The following is a 24,356-nucleotide window of genomic DNA, read 5'->3' on the forward strand; positions in this document are numbered from 1 at the left end:
TTTCTCAAGACTTTATGTGGAAAAAATATTCAAATAACCTGGGACAGTGACTTCCTAGATCCATGTTCCTTCTAGAATCTTCTGACTACCTTGTCGGAGAGCCCTGACCTTAGCCATACAAGTGAGAACATCCTTAGTGATTCCTCTTCACTCCCAGCCAGAGCATTTCACAAAATTGGAAACTAGATGGTTTTAGAGATCAACTCCTGAAAGCCTCTTATTTTAAGGGGAATGACGTTTAGGTCAAGAGTAGTCATCCTTAACTATCGTAGCTTTCCCACACGCTGAGTCTCCTGCCTCTGCTACCAGCAAGCCTACCTCTGCTTTCAGAGGTGTCAGTTTTCTTATGTACACGTGGATTACCATATGACCGGTATAGTAAGTAATTCAGTGTAAAGGAGGGTTGTAATGCTCTTAGTCACCACCCTGGGTCGGGGAGAGGGTTAGGAGTCAGAAGGTTTTGGTCTGAAGTAATAGAATATTGCCCATGAGGCAAGTGCAGCTCAGAGATGGTGACTGGCTTGCTCAAGGACACACAGCTAGTTAGAGGCAGAACCCAAATCTGAGCCTGGCTTTGGCTTACTCTATGACCTGCTATAAAAGCACTTAATTCCCCTTGGACTTCAGTTTACTTACCTACAAAATCTATGATCCCTTATAACTCTAAAACTGTGTAACTCAAAATGTCTTCTAATTATCTTTATATGAATATCCTTAATGTAAAAACTGACTCTAAATTCTTAACATGCCTAATATTTGTCACTTAACATGTGTTTCCAAATATCGGGATATCTTTTGACGAGTGTGCTTTCTAATGCCCCAACTAGATTCTGTGTTTCCCCTGATGTCATAGTATATTATATCCCCCTATAAGCCCAACATGGTGTTTCATACTTGGAAGGTAATAAATATTTCTTAACTAATCAGTAGTGCTCTGATGTAATAATATATATAATGACAATTATATGTATAGATATAACAGACACTGATATACAATATGATGTATAATAATAATCATGGCTATCATTTATTAAGCTCTTGCTATGTGCCAGGCATGGTGCTAAATGCTTTACATATGTTACCTCTTTGAACTCTGACAGTTCTACTTATATCCCTAATTTCAAATAAGGAGACAGACCTTTGGATAGGTAAAGTGGCTTGCCCAGAGTCACACAGCCAGAAGCTACCAAGATCTGTCTGTTCTAGAGCCAGGACCCCAACCCACTGTACCAGAACTAAACTAGCGCCACTTCAAGAGTGGGTATGACTTCATGAGTAAAATCATTTGTGAACCAGGTACTGACCATATAACCTGAAGCCCTGTCCATCACCACTCCCCACTCTCTTCCTCCAAAATAAATAACAATACAATCCGGCTTAGTCTGCAGAGGAAAGAATTTTTAGCTACCACCCAGCAACCATTAGTCCCCTTCCTCTTTTGGATCTAAAGCCAGATCTGTTTGCCCACTTTACAGAACTATGAATTTCAGGGGAAACCCAGCCTTTCCCCAGCCCCTGTAGGAAGTGGAGGCAGTAAATCTTGATTAGTTTAAGATGATTCCGTACCCTTTGCCAAACTGCATGTTTTAGGCGTGGGCAAATTATGCATTTCTATCCAATGAAAGGTGAGCAGCTGTTTTAAAATCTTTATTTATGTGAGTGTGGCTCTGGGACCAGAATGCCTCAGTTCAGATTCCAGCTTCACCATTTTCTAACTCAATGACCTTGGGCACGTTTATTAATCCTTCCTGGACTTCAGTTTCTTCAGCTGAAAAATGGAGATAGTAATGGCACTTCCTTATAAGGTCTTTGTGAAGACCAAACGAATGCATACTGTAAAGCACTGGGAGCTACTATACTGTTCTCTATTGCTGCACAGCAAGTTGCCCCCAAATTTAGGGGCTAAAAAACAGTTGATCTGTGGATCGAGAATCTGGGAGTGACTGAAGTGGGAGGTTCTGGCTCTCTGACAGAGGTGTCGGCCAAGGCTGTGGCCAGCTCTTGGGAGCCCTTCCAAGCTGTCTTACGGGGGCCGCTCAACACAGCTGCCTCTGACACAGCGGCTCATTTTCACCATTTCCACCAGAAATAGGCAATCCAAGACAGAATGAGAAAACACCTACGACGGAAGCCGCAGTCTTTTTATAATGTTATCTCCAAAGTGGCATCCACTACTTCTGCCATATTCTGTTCATTAGAAGCAAGTCAATAGGTCCAGCCCACACTCAAGGAGAGGAGATTGCACACAAGTGTGAATTCCAGGAGGTGAGAATACTTAGGGCCAATGTAGAGGCTATGACAGCTGCTGAGGTGTTTTGTTTATTTTTTATAAAAAAAAAAGTCTATACTTTTGTTACTTCTACTTTATATTTTGCCTTTAAATGATAAAATTCCTCTACTAAATCCTGGTTAAAAGGAAAAAATCCTCCATTTCACTCCTTGTCTCTAATTTAACTCTTTCACTTATCAGAGTAATAAACACAGATTCGTTCTTCGTCCCTTCTCAAGGCTGCCATGGGCCCTCTTAGGTTTTACGACCAGCATGGGTTCAGCTTTTTAGAGGCACAGTTACCCCCTCAATCTCTCTCTGCTCCAAGCAGTGAATGCCCAGCTGCTTCTCAGCTTCCAATTCCCTTCTGATCTCACCTCCTTCCCTTTTGACTGCCCTTTAAGGAGAAGCAATAACCCCCAGGGCCCCTGACACTCCACCTTCCTGGGAGAAGGGAGAAGACTTACCTTGTCCAACCAACTCCAGCTTCTCAGAAACTATACCTTCAATAGGAAATAAAAGCTTTTAACATGTGTATTCCTTTAATCTAATGTACTCCGTTTATAAAAATGTACCCCGAGATACCAAGTAAGAATGGTCACAAAGAACGGGCTGAAAGAGTTTCCTATTGCAGTTTTTTTTATCACTGTGAAAAAACTGGCAACTGTATAAATGCTCAATAAGTGATAGGTTGAGTAAATTATGCCATGCCCAAAGGGCTTTAAAACTGCAGTAGTTGAAACAGAATTGTACTGGGTGGAACCATATGCAGTTGCTGTTTTCATACTTCAAAATTGGTTGAATCTTGTTATTTCATATGGTTCAGCCTAATAGAAGGATTTTTTTTTGTATACAAATAGCTTTACAACCTACTATTAAGTGAAAATAGCCCAGAATAACAGTGTTTATGGAACAAACTCATTTTTGTGTTGATAAACACACATAAATATATTTGTGAAGAAAAACCAGGCAAAGTACACATCAAAATGTTAACAGTAGTTATCTTTGGGTGGCAGAATTATGTGCAATTTTATCCTTTTTTTAAAAATGAAGTTTCTGCTTTTTTCCTATATATTCCTATTGGTGCAATGTTTACAGATTCTTAAGTAAGTAAAATAAAACAAACAAAAAAAAGCATAAGAGATAAACTCTAAGAGGCCAACTCTATTCTCTCATTTTTTAGAGTAATTTATAATGCATTAAGCAGAGCAAGGGCTCAGCTGCTTTTCCACAGCGGGCAGATGTGCCAGTCCCAGCCAGCTAGAGGCGACTCCTGTGCTCGGAGAATGGCCTTGCCTGGGGTGCTCAAAAGACAGGCTTTTTCTCTAAGTGGCTTATCCCAGTTTGGATCCAGCTGAGAGCAGAGCGACTGAAGAAATATACACAGTCCCCAGGACCTCTGTACTAAACACTGCGTTTACTCTCTCTTCTTCCAGAAATAGCCCCGGTTTTGTCTGGGGATTCCCTCTGCCATAGCTTAGCTGTAATTCTGGGATGGGGACGTGACCCAGACTTAAACTGATCTTTGAGTCACATTCGTGCAAGGTGAGCATGTGACCGGAGCCAGGCCACCTCTTCAGCACCCTCTACTGGCCTTTCTGTTGAATTTAAATTCAGTTACTGCGTTCCGTTCTTCTCCCTCACCCATCCTGGGCTTATTCCACTTTTATTCCTTTGCTATTTTTATTTTGTCTGTATTACCAATACTACCAATGATATGCTATGGTTTTATTTTTGCCTAACTAACCTCAAAAGTTAACAGCTTAAACCAATAATGATCACATATTATGTCTCAGTTCCTTTGTATGAGGAATTCAGGCAGGGCTGAGGGGGATGACCGGTCTCTGTTGCATGCTATCTGGGCCTCAGCGAGAAGACTCTGAGGCAGGGGACCTAGGGTCATCTGAAGTCTCTTCGCTCCCGTGTCTGGCCGTTGATGCCCAGGTCAGCTCAGGGCCTAGCTGGGGTGGTGCTGTCTGCCACAACACAGGGTTTTGTCTACCAGGCCTTTCCACGTGGCCTGGGCTTCCTCACAGCACTGTGGTTGGGTTCCCAGGGCCAACATCCCAAGTGTCAGGCAGAAGCTGTACCCTCTCTATGACCCAGCCTCTGGAGACCTATAGCATCACTTCTGCTGCACTCGCTGGTTACTGGTTGGGCAGTCAAGGCTCCTCCCCACCCAGATTTAAGGATTTAAGGAAAGAGCACAGACCCCACTTTTGTGAGAGGAGCATGTGGAATGGGATAAATACAAATTGGAAAATGCCATCTGTCCCAATAGCTCATTACCCTTTATTATCACTCAGGATATTGATCCCAGTTTGTTGGTTTTAGTCTGAGGGTTTCTTTAGTCTCCTCCCTTGCTCCTGTTTCCCCCAAACAGATCCATCCCTTGGATAAGGATCCAGGAACGGCTGTCCTGAGCCCCTCACTGGGCTGGAAGCCATGGGGGCTGCATCTTATGATATTTATGTTCCATTTACGGGTACCCCTGCATCCAAGTTTCTTTTCTCTGTTTGTTTTGTTCTCTTTCACACTGGGAGCTTTTCTCAAATGAGTCTGGAAAATGTGTGGTAGGTTCTCAAATATGTGATACTCCTTAGCTGTCAATTCTCATCTCAACGTGAGGCACTGAATACCTGATTGTAAGCGCTGTTTTCACGGATGGGGCTCGAGGCTTCACCACAGGGAGATAGGATAGCAGGTCAGCTTTTTGGGTGACCCCAAATGTCAGCAGCTGAAGGTCTTTTCTGTCAGGGTTTTCAGTTTCTCCAGGGAACAGCCCTTTCATCTTCTGCCCAAGGGGAATAAGCCTGAATACTTACATTGCAGGAGCCAGATGGGAAGCCAAGGCCCTGGGTCTCCCTGTAGGGAATGTGGACCCTCATTACTCTTATGATTTCCCATCAGGAGCCTCCCCTTAACCCACACTGTGTCTGACATCCCTGAGTCAGAAGCATCTCTGGCTTAAGTTTACATTGTCCAGAGAATAACCTTCTATCTCCTGCCTCGGAGGGTGGCGGGTGGGGGGGGATGGGCAGCACAGTGTAAGGTCAGGCTCCCGGTGTCCTGTTCCTTTACATGACTTTCAGCCAAACTCTTTGTATGTTTCCTGTGGCTGCTATAACAAATTACTGCAACAAACTTGCTGGTGGAAAACAACAGAAATTTATCCTCTCACAAGTCTGGAGGCCAGAAGCCCAAACTCAGTTTCACTGATTCAAAACCGAAGTGTCAGCAGGCTACCCTCCCTCTGAAGGCTCTAGATTAGAATCCATTCCTTGCCTCCTAAGCTTTGGTGGCGGCTGGCATTCCTTGGCTTGTGGTCACATCACTCCAGTCTTTAAGAACACCATCTTTAAACCTCTCTCTGCCCCATCTTCACATGGCCTTCTCCTCTGTGTCTGTCAAATCCCTCTCATAATTACACTTGTGATTACATTTAAGGCCACCTGGATAATCCAGGATAATCTCTCTGTCCCCAAGTTCTTAACTTGATCATATCTGCAAAGACTCCTTTTTCCAAGGCATTATTCACAGGTTCCAGGGATGAGGACCTGCTTTCTTTAGAGGCCATTATTCGACATTGTTACACCCTTTGGCAGCCAATGCACCTCCTTCTCCTCGTTCTGTAGGCTTATCCTTAGATGAGTTTCAGGTAGAAATAGAGATAAACACGTGTGTTTAACATACAGTGTTTAACCAAATGTCTCTCCAATGGTTTTAAGTATTTTTTCAAATAGCTTTATTGCTTCTTCCCTTTGTTACAATATTATATGCTTGTTTTCAAAACAGTCTCAGACTCAGAGCAGGTAGACAGGCTGCTGGAAATCATTACCTAAAAGCAATGGTAAAATTTCAGTCTATTATATAATGTTTTTAAAGCATATTCCAAACATGATGGTATTTTGTCTCTACAAACTTCAATGTGTACTTCTGAAAAAAAACAAAACTTTTCTTATAATGTCAGTATCACCTGACAAAAGTTTCCCTAATGACTTGGTATCATCTAATACCCAGTTCATATTCAAATTTCCCTGATTATCTCAAAAAGATCTTCTTATAGTTGACTTATGGGAATCAGGATCCAAACAAAGACCACACATGACCCTCGGTTGTTATGCCTCTCAAGTCTCTTAATTAAAGCGGCCCCTCCTTTTTCTCCACACCATAGCCTTGTTGAAACTCCAGTGTTTAAAAAAAGCATGTAAGAAACACCTTTATATTCCCTACACTATTTCACAATGGCTTTGAGAGAGTCTAATAGGTAGTACCAGCCTTTGATAGAAAGGCTGCGGATGTGACTTGGAGTCTAACAGAATCAGCTCAGGTCAACCAGACTCCAGCCCTAGGCATTCTGTCCCTACAGCAGCCCTTGTTCTCTGAAATTCAGACCTTTTGAAGAGGCATCTTTTTTTTCACCCACGGGTCTTGAGTAACCCTATCCAGGCAAAATTGTCTTTGAACCACATGGGATCCAGGAAAAGGCAGGGACCCAAAATACCAAATTCCTTGTGCAGGGGCCATAGGGCCCAGGGGACGCCCTTACTACACTCCCTTAAGCTGATGTTCAAACTGCTTTTAAAGAAGAAACATTGGCGAATTCTCCCCTTGAATTATTGTTTCAGAATATTGCTGAAATGAGTATGAGAAAAGGGAATTTACTTTCCCTGTTGGGGACAGTTAGTTTTCATCTTGCCTTCCTATAGCTGAGTATCTGCCCGCTGCATCGGTCCCCTAGGGCTGCTGCACCATGTACCACTGCTTGGTAGCTTAAAATATCAGAAATGTATCCTCTCACAGTTCTGGAGGCTCAAAGTACAAAAGTGTGGTGTCGCAAGTGCCGTGCTCTCTCTGAAGGCCCCAGGGAAGGGTGAGTTCCATGCCTCCTCCCCGCTTCCGGTGGTGGCCAGCCATCCTCCACCTTCCTTGGCTTGTAGACACATCACCCAATCTCTGCCTCTGTGGTCACATGGACTTGGCCCTGTGTTATTGCTCTAAGTCTCAGTTTTCACTTCTTATAAGGACACCAGTCACTGGACTAAGGCTCACCCTAACCCAGTGTGACCTTATCCTAACCAATTACCTCTGCAAAGGCCCTGTGTCAAATAAGATCACGTTCTGGGGTTCCAGATGGACATGACTTCTTGGAGGATATTACTCAACCCAGAGCACCCACCCTGAGTCTGACTGGGGTACAAAGGATATGGAGCCCACCTACTTCTATAGAAAATGAAAACACCTGAAAGGCACTTCCCCCGTATCCCTGTCGGGTACACACAGGTGTGTGAGCTGGGCTTCGCCAGTGGACACCCCACATAGGATTTTGTATCTGGAGCTGCAGCCCTTTTGTAAAGAAGCAGGGGAGGAGAGATTCTTCTGGCTGGTCATATGTATTTGTCAGCTTCTACTGTAGTAACAAGTGCCCCCAAATCTCCATGGCTTCCAACAGCAAACGTGCATTTCTCACTGACAGTTCTGTGGCTGGGTTGTTGGTGGATTGTGCTTCGGCTGGTTTCCTCTGTGCTCCCACAGGATGGGCTCCAGGCTGCTGGCCGGGTTCAGGAGTGCTCCCGGTCTTCCCAGAGCTGGGGTGGAGGAACAGCCGCTCCCTAGAGGACGCTCTTCTCAGGCCAGATGGCAGGAGCACAAGAGCTGGGCAGAAACACTGCTCAGAAAGGGCACACAGGCTCTTTGCCCATATTCCGTGGGTCAGTGCAGGTCACATGGCCAGGTTCAAAGTCAGCAGGGCAGGGAGGCATGGGCCGGAAGAGCAGAGAGGGAATCTTTCCTGGAAAGTAACAGAATCTCTCACATCTCGGCAGCATAATCAGGTGATAGACAGCAGCACTGTCCTTTCTGGTCTGGTTCTGGACTGCGTTTCTGGCCCCATTTCTAATCTCAGTTCTCAAGCCAGTTCCGTGAGCCTTTGGTCAGTCCCTTTTCAGTTTCAATAAGCCAGAGTGACTTCGGTGGCTTGCAACTCAGACTCCGGAATGAAAAACAGGATGTTAATTAACTCTTCTCTGGCCTTAAACGTGGCTCGGTGGCATCTAGCCCAGTGTCTCTCAGTCCCAAGCCCACCCATCTACCTGCTCTGGGGCTGGGACTCTGAAAACCACTTTCCAGACCTTGACCAGCTGGCTTTCTGTCAGGTCCAGCCCCTCTAAAGAAAGACTGGCAGGGAGGAAGGGAGAAGGGACATCTTTTCTGCTCCTTGAAGCTCTTGTCTGTGTTGTCTTGGAACCACGGTTGGTCCCAGCCTCCAGATACCTCAGCACCCCCAGGCATGCTGCCGTGTGCCTTCTTGTGTACCAGCAGTGGTGGGGCAGTGCCCCCTCCTCAGGAGTGTTTTCCTGATGTGTTTATTGGTGACTGGATTGCTGTCAATCACTGTCCCAAGTTGGGGGCTTCCAGCTCAAGTATGTCATTCCCCAACTAAGTACGGCCCTGGGGCCTCCTCCCATCCCTGCCTCTGGGTGGCCAGGTGTGCCCTTTGGGCCTCAGGGGTCCTGGAGCATTTCAAGGAGGCAACTGCAGTGCATAGTCATATGGGAACAGAGCACAGTCTTGTGACATCGCTGGGAGTTGTCCCTGCCCAGAACCTGATCCTTCCTGTGTGTAGACAACAGAGGCGTCTGTGTCCAGAGCCTCCTGGTGGAAGCTGGTGAGGTTCCAGCACGGCCCGTGGGCTCTCAGCAGTGCTTCACACGCAGTCCTTTCTGCTCAGTCCCTTCTCACAAAAGCCCTACTCTCTTTTCCCTGGTGGACCCTTAGTGTCCAATGAAACTGGACACTAAATTGTTACCCATTGAAAAACTGGTTTCTCTCACCCTGAGGATTGGAAGGACTCATTCTTCATCTACTACTGGAAAGGGAAAGGAAATATTCAGAAATATTTGCCCTGGGGTTATGTGCTGGGGGGGGGGGGGCGGGGACTTCCTTCCTAGGTTGTGTTGAATCCTTTCAAGGCAGGGAAAAAAAGGAAGAAAAACAAAATTGTTACATTTTCCCCATTAGAAAATTTACATGCTGCCCAGCTTTTAAACAAAAATAAACTTAAGAATACAAACAAAAAGTCATGAACTTCAAATTAACATTAAATCAATGTGATGAATAGTGTTTTACTGAAACTGAATCACTGTGAATCACTGGTATGTTGTTTCATGGGAGAAAGATGTATTTTCAACTTGAATTTTTTTTTTTTTTGCACAATGGGCCATTATCTGAGTCACTGACATTATTGCTGTCAATTTTTTTTTTTTTTTGGTTTTGAATTATAAACTCCTTCTAACCACTTATCCATTATTTTAATGGGCTAATCAATTTCATTGTGCACACCCCCAAGTATAATACAGCAAATATTTTTAAAGGATTTGATGAATTCTTTTATTGTTTATTTATACCACACTTAATGCTCATGTATATTGTCGGAAGTTGGATGGAAAGGAGATGAGAGGACATCATCCATCATCTCGCAGGACCACACAACTTTCCTGCCTTCTTCTTCTCTTTGAACTCTGGTGAAATATTTGCCTTCAGTGATACCGCACACTGATTCATCTGCCATGAACATGACTGTAATCCAAATGGAAAAGCAGGCTTAAAATCATGAAGCAGCACTTGATTCTGGGGTGGTCATCCAGATGATCTGAAAAGGAAAACACAATATTCAAAACTTTTGGTAGAACCCATAGACGCCCAGGAATATGCCAACAGTCCCCAAGTTGAAAAGCACCACCCAGAGTTTCGTGGGGAGATTAGCATGAAAAGAGAGATTGCTCAGTGACCACATGCATGTCCACTGCTGACCAGCAGGAACAGCTTGGGGAGCCTCCACTAGATGGAAGGAAGTGGGGGTGAGTTTCCAAAGGCAAGTGCAGACACCTCCTATACATTCAAGGAGGAGGTGGCCTCCTGCAGGAAGCCTGATGTAACCCTGGCCAGAGTGAGGCTCTTTCTGGAAGTAAACAACATAGGATTATGATTATCTTTCCACTGTGCTTCCTTGAAACTTGAGCTGCAAATTTCCCCAAAAAGGCTGAAATGAGTACTGTCTGAAAAAATTTTTTGAAAATTGACAGTTAACAATGTTTATCTCTGGAAAGTAGGAAGGAGATGGTCAAGGAACATCCTTTCCGTCGTACTATACTTTATGCATTTTTCACATAAACATGTACAATTTATTTTAAAATTTATTTTATTAAATAAAGAGAGCCTCAACTCTCTAAGACCAATGCTGTGCAGAGTGACAGGCAATCAAATATCTTGGATTTTCTGGCCCAGCACCAGTCTGTTCTTTTTTCGGTAAAATGACCTCTCTTTGATCATGAAAATCAAGGAAACTTGGAAAACAATGTAAAGTGAGTAGGAACCAAACAAATTCCTACAACTCAGAGACAATCACCACTAAGTTTTGAAAGTCTTTTCCTCCACTTCTTTGTGGTATAAATTTCCTTTCCTTGAATGTAGTCGTAATCACACAGGGAGTGAAATTCAATCTTTTTTTTTTCAAGCAACATTATGACATAAGCATTTCCCCTGTGGTTAGGTAAAGACCAGGAGAACAACAACATTTGAAAAGATATTTTGGAAATGCTGTCTTTATCAATTCATTACCTAAATTCAAAAAACGTTTTCATTTAAAAGTAATCATAGTCTCATAGATAAACAACAAGGTCCTACTATAGAGCACAGGGAACCAAGTACATTCAGTATTTTGTAATAGCCTATAATGGAAAAGAACATGAAAAGAATATATATGTATAACTGAATCACTATGCTGTATACCAGAAATTAACACAACATTGTAAATCAATTATACATAAATAAATAAATAAATAAATAAATAAATAAATAAATAATTGGCAATTAACTTAGAAAAAAAATCCTAGTCTCACAGGGAGTTGAAAATGATACAGAGAGTCCCATGTACTCTTAGCCAGCTTCCCATAATGGTGACATCTTACATAACTATGGTGCAATATCAAAACCAGGAAACTTGACATTGGCGGAATGTACAGACCTTATTTAGATTTCACCAGTTTTTTCATTCGCTCGTGTGTGTGTGTGTGTGTGTGTGTGTGTGTGTGTGTGTGTGTGTGTGTTTAACTCAATTTTATTTGTAAAGGCAGAGAAACCTAAGGCTCAGATTGGCTTAGCATCTTCCCAAGCTGCACTGCTGGTGAAGCCGGCGTGTAAACTAGGACTGTCTGACTTGAAGCCTACACATTTCTCACTTATTTTGAGGGTTGGAAGGAGCAGAAGGAGACAACAATTTTAAAAAGACAGCTGACACATTGTAACTGCAAACGTAAATATGCTCTGAGGATTGGTTTTAGTAACCAGGAGATCCAGGCTTGGTTCTACCACTAATAGTAAGATGTTGGGGAAACTTATAAATTTCTGTCAGCTTCAGGGTCCTGGTCATAAAATGAGAGTGACAGCCACAGTGCGCTCCTCCTAGAGCTGTTGTGATATAGACACAGTGCCTGCTGAAAGACAAGTGCACTACACACACACACACACACACACACACACTTATTTTAATTCCCCAGTTTAGTAGTCCTTCTAAAAATGTTCTGGGTGGGAAAACTTTAATAGAAACTCCTGAATCTGGAGTTAAAAAATTTAAGTGAATCAGTTATTGTGTAGTTACATTTGATGTGAATTTGAATTGTGGACAACTGAAATAATGTAAAGATATAAATAAAGCCTTATATTATGTCCCCTAGTTGAAATACAGAACCCTACTCAAATAAACATTCATCAAGAATCCCTTCATTTCAAAACTGGCGGGCCAGAAAGAGAAAGAAAAATACCATATGATATCACTTACATGCGGAATCTTAAAAAAAGACAAACAAACTTATTTACAAAACAGAAACAGGCTCACAGACATAGAAAACAAACTTACAGTTACCAGGAGGAAGGGGTGGGAAGGGATAAATTAGGAGTTCAAGATTTGCAGTATTTACTATATATAAAATAGATAAATAACAAGTTTATACTATATAGCACAGGGAACTATATTCAATATCTTATAGTAACATGGTTAAAAAGAATATGAAAATGAATATATGTATGTTCCTATATGACTGAAGTATTGTACTGTACCCCAGAAATTGACACAACATTATAAACTTCAATTAAAAAATTAAAAAAAAAAAACTGGTGGGACTGGGGATTGTGCACCATTCATACCACAGGGTGGCGCCACTTCAACAGATAAACAGAAATACATTTTCCTGAGTCAGCAGTATGGGAACCACAGAGATTTGTGGGTGTCCTGGGGCTTCTGAGTTCAAGCAGTCTTGGAAGTGCTGAGGCTGAACAATGCATCAATGTTGTAATCACTTCTGCAGAAAGGTTAGCTGAGATAAAGTGCTATGAAGAAGGCCAGTCATAGCTCATTGTCATTAATTTCCGTGTGAGCTTTTTGCAAAATAAAAGAGCTGGTGCAGGGAGAAAAGGTTCAACGGAAGCACAAGAGCACAATGGTTGTAAAATCTGTGCTCTGAGGATCATGCCCCCAACTTTAGAGTTATTCGTATGGGGAAATTAGTCTTAGACTTTTGAGTTTTAAATTCTCACGAAACGTGATGGATCAGATTGTGATCCTTCAGAGTAGTTCAGCTCAGCTGCAAAGGAAGTTCTGCCCTCCCAGCCTGTTCCAGAAAACCCAATTCCCTCCAGGATACAAGAGAAGAAACAGTGTTTAGCTCCATTTCCATTTTGTGCTTATCCCCCTTCTCTTCTTTAATACCTAGTTCTATTTTCCACCCGTCTAGCCCCACTGATCTTCTGTCAGTGTCTCTTCCTTCCTTCAGTAATGAGGAAACAGGCTCAGAGAGGTTAAGTAACTTTCCCAAGACCCCACAGCTGGCAATCAGTAGAGCTGGAATCTGAATCTAGGTCAGCTTGATACCAAAGCCCACTTTGTCCCTGTAAACAGAGTGCCTCTAAGCTATGTTTGTGCTCAGAAATTCAGCAGGAATAAACAGGTGTTTGTGATAAAGGCAGAGGGAAGGTATTTCTCAATATCATTGCTCTTTCCTAACTGTTTCAATGTTTGAAGCATCCTTGGACAGGATGATTTTGAAGATTGCTTAGGTGGAGGCAGTCATATCTCTTCTCCAGACATAAGGCCACCATCTGTGGTTAACATAACGATGGTAAGTCTACCAGCAAACTTCTCAATCAGTGATCCACGTGCGAGACTTTATTTTAGTTGAGTCAGCAGCCTTTTAATTACATGGACTCATGGAGAGGTTGATATAGGCAGGGCAGAAAAAGTAAAAAATTCTAACATAGCAGCAAGCGCAGAAACTGCAAATGCTTCCCAGTTCTTTGGGAAATTGTAATGTTATTTATCCATCCACTCACCAAATCCAGATGAGGAAATAGCATGAGACCCTGGATAATTCACTCATTGCCAGATAACAGGTCGGCACCTGCCTTGTAAAAACAGCATCATTTTGAAAATGGGGTGGCTGTGTTCTTGAACTGCAAGTAGAAATGCAATTGAATCTCCTAAGTATGATTACAGGGCATGTACATAGAGCATTTTTCTTTTCCAAATGCTTCTACATCTGTTATCTTAATTTACCTCTGCACAACCTCCCTGCCTTGAACAAACTTTTATTATAGCACTTATTGCCCTGTAGTTAATGTTTAGTGTATATGTCGGTCTCTATCGCTGGTTTATGACCTTCTGTCAGGGCAGAGACCCTGCCGTGTTCAGGTGTCTACAAAGCCCGAGCATTTGGCAGTGTTAGTTAGGGCTGGTTTCACTGCAAAAGACAGAAACCCATTGGATGCAATTTCAGCAAAAAGGGGGCTTTGTTTCAAGGCATGTCAGGGTAGGGGTGCAGCCCCTGCTTGGCAGAACGGGAACCAGGTTCTCTGGCGATAACTCATCTCTTGCATGCCTCATTAACATCTTCTCTCTGCAGAAATATCTTTCACTCCTTTCTGGTCCCCTCGGCTGAGAACCTGGCTGTCGGCATTTCCTGAGTGGAGGTGCAGCTTGCCCAGCCCTGTACCAAGAGCTTCATCACTCTCTCTGTCCCAGTCTCCAGGGATCAAGATTCTGATTGGTCCAGCCTCAGTGAGGTGTTCACCTCTAGCCCAATCAACTGCGCCAGGTGGGTGTGGTCCGATCATAGGACCGTGGGTGTTCCTATGGTAACCACGTGGCAGTGGGGTTGGGGGGCAAGAAGGAACAAGGCACAGTTCTGTGAAAAGGGGGGAAGGGGCAGGGCAGCCGAAAACAATAGGGGCCCAAGTCTTCGTATATTCTTGGTGCTCTAAATGCTTACTGATCTGCCCAGCTCTAAATGCTGCAGAAAGCTGGCTTTCTTTTAGTTTCCCAAACCCACTGAGCTCTGGACTTAGGGCTTCGAGATGGCTCTTCCTTACCATCACCCCATGGCCTGGCTAACCCCAGCTTCTCCTTTGGACCTACATTTGGATTCACCACCTCTTCAGATGATCTTTCCTGACTCTGCCCCAGAATATCCTGCTTTATTTCTCCAAATCACTCACCATCTTGCAGTTTCTAGTTTAGTTACTGCCTCCCTCCAAAGAGTGTAAGTTCCAGTGTTCCCAGAGGCCCCAGTAGCTCTCCGCTCAAAGGACAGTCCTGCAACTTGGGGGTAGGGACAGCAGGTGCGTCAATGATGTCAGGCAAAACTTTGACCAGTGGGAGATGGGAGAAGTGGATAAATGCCTAACCTTTTCCCCTCAGTGGACTGTCCTGAGATGAAATGTATGTAGCTTTTGAGAGGATGGTCCTGCAAGCTGAAGCATCCTCACATTGGCAGTGCCTTCTTCTTGAAGGAGAATTAATGAAGTGGCTGCACTTAGGCTAACAGTGTGCTTATTCTTACGCTTGCTCTTAAAACAGTCAACTAACCTGACTGACCGGTTGCTACTCACAGCTCCAGGCCTGTTGTTAAAATAAAGCTATTAATTTTTACTGCTCCTACTTTATTCCAGTAATTGAAAGTAATAATCATGCTTGGTCTCTGAGTCGTTCTCCAAGGAGAAGTTCACGGAACTGTAACCTTACAAAATATCCTGAATTACCAAAAAGACCACGCCTTGGGCACTTATGTGATAAAGAGATTGTAGGGGAGGGTACAACTCAAGTGGTAGAGCACATGCTTAGCATGCATGAGGTCCTGGGTTCAATCCCCAGTACCCCCTCTAAGAATGAATAAATAAACCTGATTACCTCCCTCCACCAAATTTAAAAAAAAGAAAAGAAAAGAAAAGAAAAGAAAAGAAAGAGATTGAAGAAGTGACAACAACTAGCCTCTATAAAATTGGTTACTTGGAGACACAGTGATGCCACTCTGAGTCTTATGAGAAGAAAATGGTTCTGTTGATTGCTGTCGATGCTTTATTGCTTGAGCTATGGCTGTATAACCACTCTGCCCATCCCCAAGGTGGGTTCCCAGTTTTGAAGGCACCAGCCTGCTGTGAGTCCCCTTTGCCTGGCAAAGTAATAAAGCTTCTGTGCTCTAAGACCCTGTCTCTGAGTTTCAGTTTGGCTCCTCAGGGACGGGGGCTGATCTTTCAACAACATTCTCACCCCCACCTCCCTTGTCCCTCATCCTTGCTCTCTGGAATTGCTCTCCCTTATAAACTAGTAGCAAAAGCCTTTGCCCCAGGCTCTGCTTTCTGGGAAACCCAGGCCAAGGTACTAACTCTAGCTGGCACACATAAAACATTAAATGCACTGGCTTTTGCTTAGCACGGTGCTTCAACAGTGTGTCAGAAACCCCACTCTCTCCATCACTAGGCTCTGCTTTTCTCCACTTTGGTTTTCTTCTTATTCAGGCAACGTTGCCACCTGCAGCTCCAGCTTTTTCTCATGTGTAAAGAATGCTTCTTACCTGGTGGTTTCAGCCTGAGTCTGGAAGTGACCCTCATGGTCTCTGATTGGCCCAGATAAGGTCACGTGTTTTCCTCTGACTTCATCGCTGTGGGCAGGTGAGGACCAAGCTCTGTCTCCAGGTATTCTCTCTTTCCAAGTTTCTGGAACAGTGATAACCTGGGAGGAGGGGCCAGATGAGGCCCAGGAAACGCCAGATTGGGAGGGGAGCAACACAGATGGAGAAGCCAGGGATTCTGTGACCCTCCTCTACCCACATCCAGTACAGACCCAGGGGGCAGGAGGAGTGATCTTAGTGGCTGGCTCTCCAAGCCGTCAAGGTGAGAAGCCAGAGCTGGGGCTGGCCAGGCTCACCTCCACAACTGGCTGTTCCCAGAGCGGGCTAGAGCAAAGCTCAGACTCCTGTGGTCCTGAGGTCCGAGCTGGTGCTGGCCATCTCTAGTCCACAGCGCCATCAGGGAATCCTGAAGATCTCAGATGCAGAGACTGCCCAGGGGCCCAGACACACCTCTGCCAAGTGCTGGGTTCACGCAGAGCCAGGGACCCTGGTACAAGCAGCCTGGAGGCTCCTCATTCACCCTCCCCCTGGGGAGACACCGTCCTGGGGAAGCCACCTTCTAGAGGTCAGCCAGGACTCACCCAGAGGCCCAGGCCAGAGGCTCCCCTCTGGGCCATCTGCTCAGTCATGGGGTCATCACCCCTCACCATGTGGGCCTTCTGGGCCTCAGTCCTGCTTCTCTTGACATCTTATCATTCCCACTGTGATAATGGTGTGTCTGCAGCTTGTGCGTCCCGGGACCTGCGGAGTTAGCGCTCAGCCCCCAGGGCCGAGGAAGAGTCAACACTCGCAGAGCACTGACCACACCAGGAATGGTCTGAGCACTTCACGATACAGATTCATTTCACCCTTGTGGCAAAGACCCTGAGAGCAATGTATTGACCTTAACTGGAACCCGATTTGGAAAAAAGAAACCAGTAACAGACATTTTGGTGACCTTTAGACAAATCTGAATATGGACTGAGGATTAGATGATGTAAAGAATTATTATTATTACTTTTGTTAGGTATGATAATAATGACTGCAGGAAAAAAATGTCATTTTTTTAACAATGAATCTTTTAGAGGTAAAATTTGATAATGTCTATGCTTTAAAGTATTCAATTAACATGACAACTAAATGAAGCTAATATGGCAAAATGTTAAAAACTGTTAAATCTGGGAAAGTGGTATATGTGTGTTCTCTATAATTCTCTCTACTTTTCTGTACATTTAACATTTATATAATAAAAAACAAAATAAAAAATTTTAATAGGAGGTAATTCATAATTCCATTTTACAGACGAGAAAGCTGAGGCAGGGAGAGGTCAGGTAGAGGGCAGCAGAGCTGGGATTGACCCCGCCTCATGCACTCCTGCTTCTCTCCACACAGTGCATGCTCGTGCTTGGTAAATATTTGTTGACTGATCAACAGTGGTCTTTAGGGTTTGGTCCATTCCACCTCAGATGTGTCCCTGGAATACATGCTCTACTCTGGGCCCCAGTTCATACACCCAGAACCTTCCAAGTGGCTCCTGCCTCACCCTTAGGCTCCTGTCTCACCCTTAGGCTCCCAACAGTTCTCCACAGGGCTGGAACTGCCCTGCTTAAAAACCTTCCTGGGGAGGAGGGTACAGCTCAGTGGTAGAGTGCACACTTAGCATGCACGAGGTCCTCGGTTCAATCCCTGGTACCTCCTCTAAAATAGATAAATAAATAAACAAACACAATACTCCCCCCAAAAAACCCCCAAAACAAACAAAAAACCTTCCTGAGTTTTCCACCTGGGGTGATTTTGTTATTGTTGTTGCTTTATCTTTAACTTTATTTACCTCTTTTTTACTACTCTGAATATATAATAATACACACAATTAAAAATTCAAAAAAATGCAGAAGAAAATGTAATAAAAAGTGATTCTCCCTACCATTCAGCCACCAAGTCCCCCTCCTGGAGGCCACCACTCTGGTGGATACCTCCTGGAGGCCACCACTCAGTGTCCTGTGTGTCCTTCTAGAGCTGGTCTCTGTGGATAGAAGCAAATGGGGAGGGGCGAAGGGCAAGACCCTCTTCCGTTCCATTCCCCCACCCTACCTGCCTCTGACCAGAGGAGCTCCATTTTGTCTTTTTTTACAGCTTGGCCTCTTGTATAAGATTTTATTTGAAGAAGGGATTCCTAGTGCCAAGAAAAGTTGGAAGCCACCAACTAAACTGATAACAGCATCCACAGCCCTTCCCCTGCCTGGCCCACCTTTACAGCCTAGGCTGTCCCCTCCCCACCAGCTCAAGTTCTGTTCACACCAAACTAAGTTTCCCATTCACGTCCTGCACCTTCTTGTCTGCAGCTTTGCACGTGGCATTGCTAGAATGACTTGCTTTGTTTGCCTTTCTTTGTCCCTGCTTGGTTGAGTTTATCCTTTAAGATCCACCTCAAATATCACCTCCTGTATGAGTCATCCATTGCTGTGTAACAAATCACCCCAAAACTTTGTAGCTTAAACAACAAATATTTATTACTTCCTATCATGTGTTAGGGTCAGGAATCTGAGTGGGTTCACTTGGTGGTTCTGACTCAGGGTCTTTCATGAGGTTGCAGTCAAGGCTGTGGTCTCCTCTGAATGTTTGACTAGGGCAGGAGGCTTCGCTTCCTGCCGCATTCACATGGCTGCTGGTAGAAGGCTTCAGTTCTTGACCACATGGGCCTTTTCCGTAAGGCTGCTCATGATGTGGCAGCTGGCTTCCTCCAGAGTGACTCAAGAGACCAAGGCAGAGGGCACCCAAGATGGAAGCCATAGTCTTTCATAAGCTATTCTCAGACGTTTCCTACCATCACTTCTACTTTATTCTATTGGACACACAGACCTCCCTAGTGCAGTGCGGGAAGAAGCTACACAGGGGTGTGAGTGCCAGGAGGCCCCTGATGCCGTCCTCATGCAACACACTCCTGGGAAGCTCTTTCCTTGTTGTGTTATGGCTACTTCGTCTCACTCCCAGATGGCAAACTCTTGGATGGCAGTTACTAAATCTTATTCCTCTTCCCCCCAGTCTTAGCCCCACATATCCTCTCATATAAAGTATATATTCAAAAAATGTCAAATTAATGTTGACTGTATGAATGAATGAAATAAACAAATGAATGAATTAGTGACCCTCTGAGTAGATAGTTCAAAAGACTATTAGAAGTCAGCATGAACTATTATATGATTAGTTTCCCCCGTTTCTGCCTCAAGATGCTGAAGGAGTTGACTGCTCTGAACTTGCTTCCTTTTCCTCTGGCTACTTCTCCTTCCCCAACCCTCCTGGTTGCAGCATCAGAGGGCTTGGTCGCCATCTTGGGGTAATGCATCCAGCCCCCTCATCACAGCTGACTGGACCAGGACCGAGTACCTGACCTGAGCTGGGCCCATGGACTCCAAGGAGTTTGAAATTGGGACTAAGAGAGGCCAAGCTTCTGTCTGGCTGTCTTCTTGTCAAGAGGGACAGGAACAACTGGAAACTGTCTGCAAGAACAATTCCTTGATGCCTGGACTGGTGGGCAGGGAAAGCCAGGCTGCAGCCCAGCCAGAGAGAACAGGGCAAACAGAAGAATGGGAACGGAGAGGGAGGGGAAGGCGAGCCTAGGTTGCAAAAGGGCTCAGTCCGATCTGGAACCTGGCTGCAGCTCCAGCTTGGTCCCCATGAGACACACTTTATTCTTCTGAGAGATGGGTTTAAGCAATGGTGAGCTGGAGCTGGCTCCCGCTGGCTCCTGAGAGCTAACTGTACGTATTTCCTCAGTGACATCACACTGGGAGCGTGGCATAGGCCACAGCACAGTGTTTACACCACAGAACCTGGCATATGTGACAAATCAGGATCCCCCCTAAGAGCTGGTTATTGAACATTTACAGTCACATCCCTGGGTTTAAGACGATTCCAGGAGGTTTCTGTAACTTACAGCCCGAACAGTCTTTCTGAAGAAAATGTCTGCTGGGCAAACTCCTACTCATGCTTCATGACCCAGTGCATCTTCTTAAGAAGCCTCCCCTGGTGTATGTGGGAAGCTGGTTCTCTGTGTACCCACAATGCCTGGGAGACAGTCCAGAACTCTGAGGGCTACGTGACATAGGCCAGGCATGAAGCAGCCACCCCACGTAGGCAGTAATCGCCTATTGCCCTTAGAGTGAAGTCCAGGCTCTTTAGCATGGCAGGCTGGCCCCCTGAGCACTCGCATCTCCAGGCTCTTTCCTGCCCACCCCATCCCCACCCCGTCGCCACACCCCGGCCTCCTCTGCCCTTTCAAACTCTAGCCCGGAATCTCTCGACCCCATGAGTTGTAGATCATTTGGAGACTATGATAAAGATCGTGGACCTTTGTCCTGGAGGCAACACTCATAGAGACACACAAAGATTTGCATGTAGTTTCAGGGAATTCATGGGCCAAATAGCTTCTTTTCTATGAAGCCCTTCCTGACTCCCCCATCCCATGTGTCCCCTTTACCCCGAATAAACCTCTATCTCGGCATATTCAGGGCTTTTAAACTTTTTTGTTTTGTTTTGTCTTTTGCTACACTGGGAGCTCCTCAGGGAAGCATGTCGTTGTCTTATTTAGAGTACATGGGGGACTGAGGGATGCCCGAGGTGTGTCCTGACACCCAAGTTCTGATCAGGAGATCAGGGCGTGGCTGCAGACACAGCCCACAGTCTAAGCACAAGTCTGCGTCATTGAAAGTGGCGTCAACATTGCTGAAGCAAGACGATGCCACCCAGGCAGGCCGCAACACTCTCAGAAAGTGAGGAGGCGCCATCGCTACGGCCAGTACACTCCCAGCACCCCCAGGCCCTTGGGCAAATAAGGAGGAGCACCCCAAGTGTGGTGCCAGGGGAGGAGGCTGAACTTTGGGCCCCAGGACTCTAGTTCAAATTCTAGCTCTGTCACCCATGGCTTGTGACTGTGAGCAAATCACTTTGTTTCTCTTAGCCTCAGTTTTCTTATCTGTCAAACCCTTTTATTGTCACTGCTAAGATTAAAAGAGATGATCTGTATGATGTGCCTGGGATGCAGGAGATGGTCAATAAAAGTTAATGTCCCCTTTTCCTGTATTTCTGTCACATTGGTCATATGTAGGAGAAACAAACTCTCTTTAACTAAATCAAAACAAGGGATTTATTTGTAAAAGTGGCAGAAACTGCTCTCCACCAATTTCTGTTGTCCCTTTCTTACACAGTAAAATAATTTTTAGGTAGGTACACAGTTGCTCAGCTAAGTATGTTTTTTTTACCAGCCTCCCTTACAGATTGGTATAACCTGGTAACAAGGTTCTGGAGGGTATGATGTGACTAGAAGTGACATGTCCAGCTTCCTGATCATGTAAAGGGAGAACCCATACTAACCTCTTCCCTCTTTTCTTCTGTCCTCTGGCTGGAACAGTGATGTGCTGGCAGGAGGTGGAGCAGCCATATTGATCCATGAGGTAGAAGCTGAGTGTTGAGGATGCAGAGAAACAAGACAGTAGGAGCCTAGGCATCATACCAGCTCAAACTTCAAAGTGCAAGAGAATTAAACTTCTATTTGTTCAGCCATTGTCAATCTTTGGGTTTTGTTATAGCAGACAAACCTATACTCAATCTACTTGTTCAGTGTTACAGACTGTGCTGGAGGCTTTGTATATATTATTTCCTTTTAGTCCTCACAGTAGTATTAGAAGGAGGCTCTTTGATGGTCCTTATTTTACAGATGAGGCTCCTGGGTCTTAAAGAAGTGAGTGAACCTGCCCATGGTCACTTGACAAACATCAAGGCCAGAACTGGAGCCCTCACAGTCCAGCTCCACCGTCCTCCTCCATGCCCTTGACCTCTCACTTCACTGTTCTCTTGACCTCCACCTGTCAATCTGACGCTGCCCACGCTCTGGCTAGTTCTGGCTTTGTCCAGGAAATAGAGTCCTGGGCGCACCAAGTGCCAAGTGCCAAGCTTTTTAAAATTACTGTCATGTGATGTTTAACACATACAAAAGAAAATCTATAACACACATATGTAAGTTATAAAGCACAGTAGCAAGACAACCCCATGCCCCTAAACCTGCTTCCCAACTGAAACACACACTAAGTGCTTTTTATTTTTTTAATTTTTTTATTGTATGATTCCATTTTTTTATTTTTGATTTTTAATTGAATTATAGTTGATTTAGAGGGCTTTTAAAACAGGCTTAATCTTTTATATTTTTATAGCGATCCTCTGTGTTTTCAAAATGCGAAAACTTGCTCAATTTAATCTCCTAACTGGAAAGCTGAATATCCCCTGTGGATTAGCCAGCTCCCTCCGTCTGTCATCCTTTCTCTGAGGGGCGAGTTCTTGACTACTGTGTGGGTGTTTTTTTCCATCACACTTCCATCAACAAACCTTGTAGGTTTTACCTTCAAAATACATCGCCAGTCTGACCACCTGTAGCCTCTTCCCCTAAGCCAAGCCACTGGCAAGGCTGGACCCCTGCAGTGGCCTCCTAGCTACACTCCCATCAGGCAACCACAGTGAGCTTTAAATAAACAAACAAAAAAAGAATCAGATTATGTCCCTCCCCTGCTTGGGCCTGGCCCCTGGGACATGCTTGTCCTGACAGCTCAATCCTGACTCCTCAGTGCTGACCAAGGGGCAGGCCCGGAGACCACGGTCTTTGCCATGACTGACAAGGTTCCCTTCCATGGGTCTCCTCTCCACCATCCTCCCCCCTCCCCAGCCCCTCCCCTCCCCCTCCCCCCAGGTCTTCACACTCCCTGTTCCTTTTACCTGGAACACTCTTCCCCAGATAGGCTCATGGCTCCCTCCTTCCCCGTGAAGGCCCCTGCTCATTAGGACATCTGCCCAAATGTCCCTTTTTATCACATTTCACAAGCATAAAATAAATTCACAGATAATAAAACTTACCTAAGCACAGACTTAAAAAAAAAATAGGATATACTAGAATCTAAGCGAGAAATAAAAGGAAATTAATGTTTAATAATTTAATACATATTTTAACAAATAGATGTTCTGGCTGTGCTTATGCTTAGAGTTCTTAGAAATGTGACAAAAAATGCAACGTGTTGACTCAAATTCCACAGAGATGTGATTTCCTAAAACAGGGACAACTCTTGGTGGAGTCCCAAAGAAAACAAAGTGTAACCTTCCCTCTGTATACATAATTCTTGAATTCCTGAAGATACAGTGAGTGATAAATCTGTGTACAAAATACTTTGTGCTTAATTATAAAACAAAGTTAGGTTCTAGGCTCGTATAACTATAAGCAGACTTTTCACCTACAGGAATGTCCGATGGGACATTCCAGAGTTGCACGAAGGAAGCCAGTATGCAAGCTCTCATCCCTTCATCTGTTTTGTACGTTGCAGGATCTGGTGTTCCTGTACCCAACTAAATATCCGGGGTGCCCCCTAACCAATGTGACAACCAGAAAAAGCCCCGAAATTGTCAAAGTGTCCACTAGGCGGTGTTACAGCCCAGGGTAAGAACCATAGCTGGGCATCGTTTTCATTTTAACTCTCCGCGCTTACCACTCCCTACCTTTGTGCAGCAGTCTACATTTTTTGTTTCTGCGTTGCTTGTTTCTGAGACTAGAAAGTGAGCTGTGAGAGTGGTTTTTTTTTTTTTTGACGCTGCATCCCCAGCGCCCAGAACAGCGCCTAGCACATTGAGGACGCCGCCTGAGGGAGTGGATACTGGGTGATGTCCAGGATCCCTCCAATTTCCATGCCTAGAACTTGACATTGAAGTGTATGCAGAATCATCTCAGTGGAGCAGCTGGGAAAGTTTCTCAAGATCATGCATCCACCAAGTGCAAGGCCTGGGTTTTGAACACCAGACACTCACTGTCCACACACAGATCCACCAGGCTGTATACCCCTTTGATACACACCAACCAGGACAGTGTGCGATCGCAGAAAGAAGTCTGGCTTAGGAGCCAGAGACGGGGGTTCAGAGTGTTCTTCTGCCACCCCCTTGCTGTGTGACAGTAGGCAGGCCATTTGGTCTTAGTCTCCTTATCTTTAAAGTGGTAAAACCAGTCAAAAAAGCTCATTGACCCAAATCTGCATAAATATACATGTTGTTGTCTACCTCAAGGGAAGAGATTTGGACCCAGGGGGGCTCAGGTGGGCCTGGAACAGGCTCAGAAGAGGAAC

At 44.7% G+C, this 24,356-nt stretch overlaps 2 long non-coding RNA genes across 2 annotated transcripts; one reads left to right on the forward strand and one right to left on the reverse strand.

The window, feature by feature from the left end:
- Positions 1-9,662: 9,662 nt before the first annotated feature.
- Positions 9,663-16,962, reverse strand: LOC141577797 (uncharacterized). Its single transcript, XR_012507266.1, has 3 exons — positions 16,524-16,962; positions 16,171-16,328; positions 9,663-9,920 (listed from the first exon to the last, which is right to left on the reverse strand). It is a non-coding gene; the product is annotated as an uncharacterized LOC141577797 (long non-coding RNA).
- Positions 14,034-17,478, forward strand: LOC141577798 (uncharacterized). Its single transcript, XR_012507267.1, has 3 exons — positions 14,034-14,415; positions 16,115-16,267; positions 16,952-17,478. It is a non-coding gene; the product is annotated as an uncharacterized LOC141577798 (long non-coding RNA).
- Positions 17,479-24,356: the final 6,878 nt, after the last annotated feature.

Source organism: Camelus bactrianus, chromosome 6 (genome assembly GCF_048773025.1).
Source record: "Camelus bactrianus isolate YW-2024 breed Bactrian camel chromosome 6, ASM4877302v1, whole genome shotgun sequence".
In the NCBI taxonomy this organism is placed as follows: Eukaryota; Metazoa; Chordata; class Mammalia; order Artiodactyla; family Camelidae; genus Camelus; species Camelus bactrianus.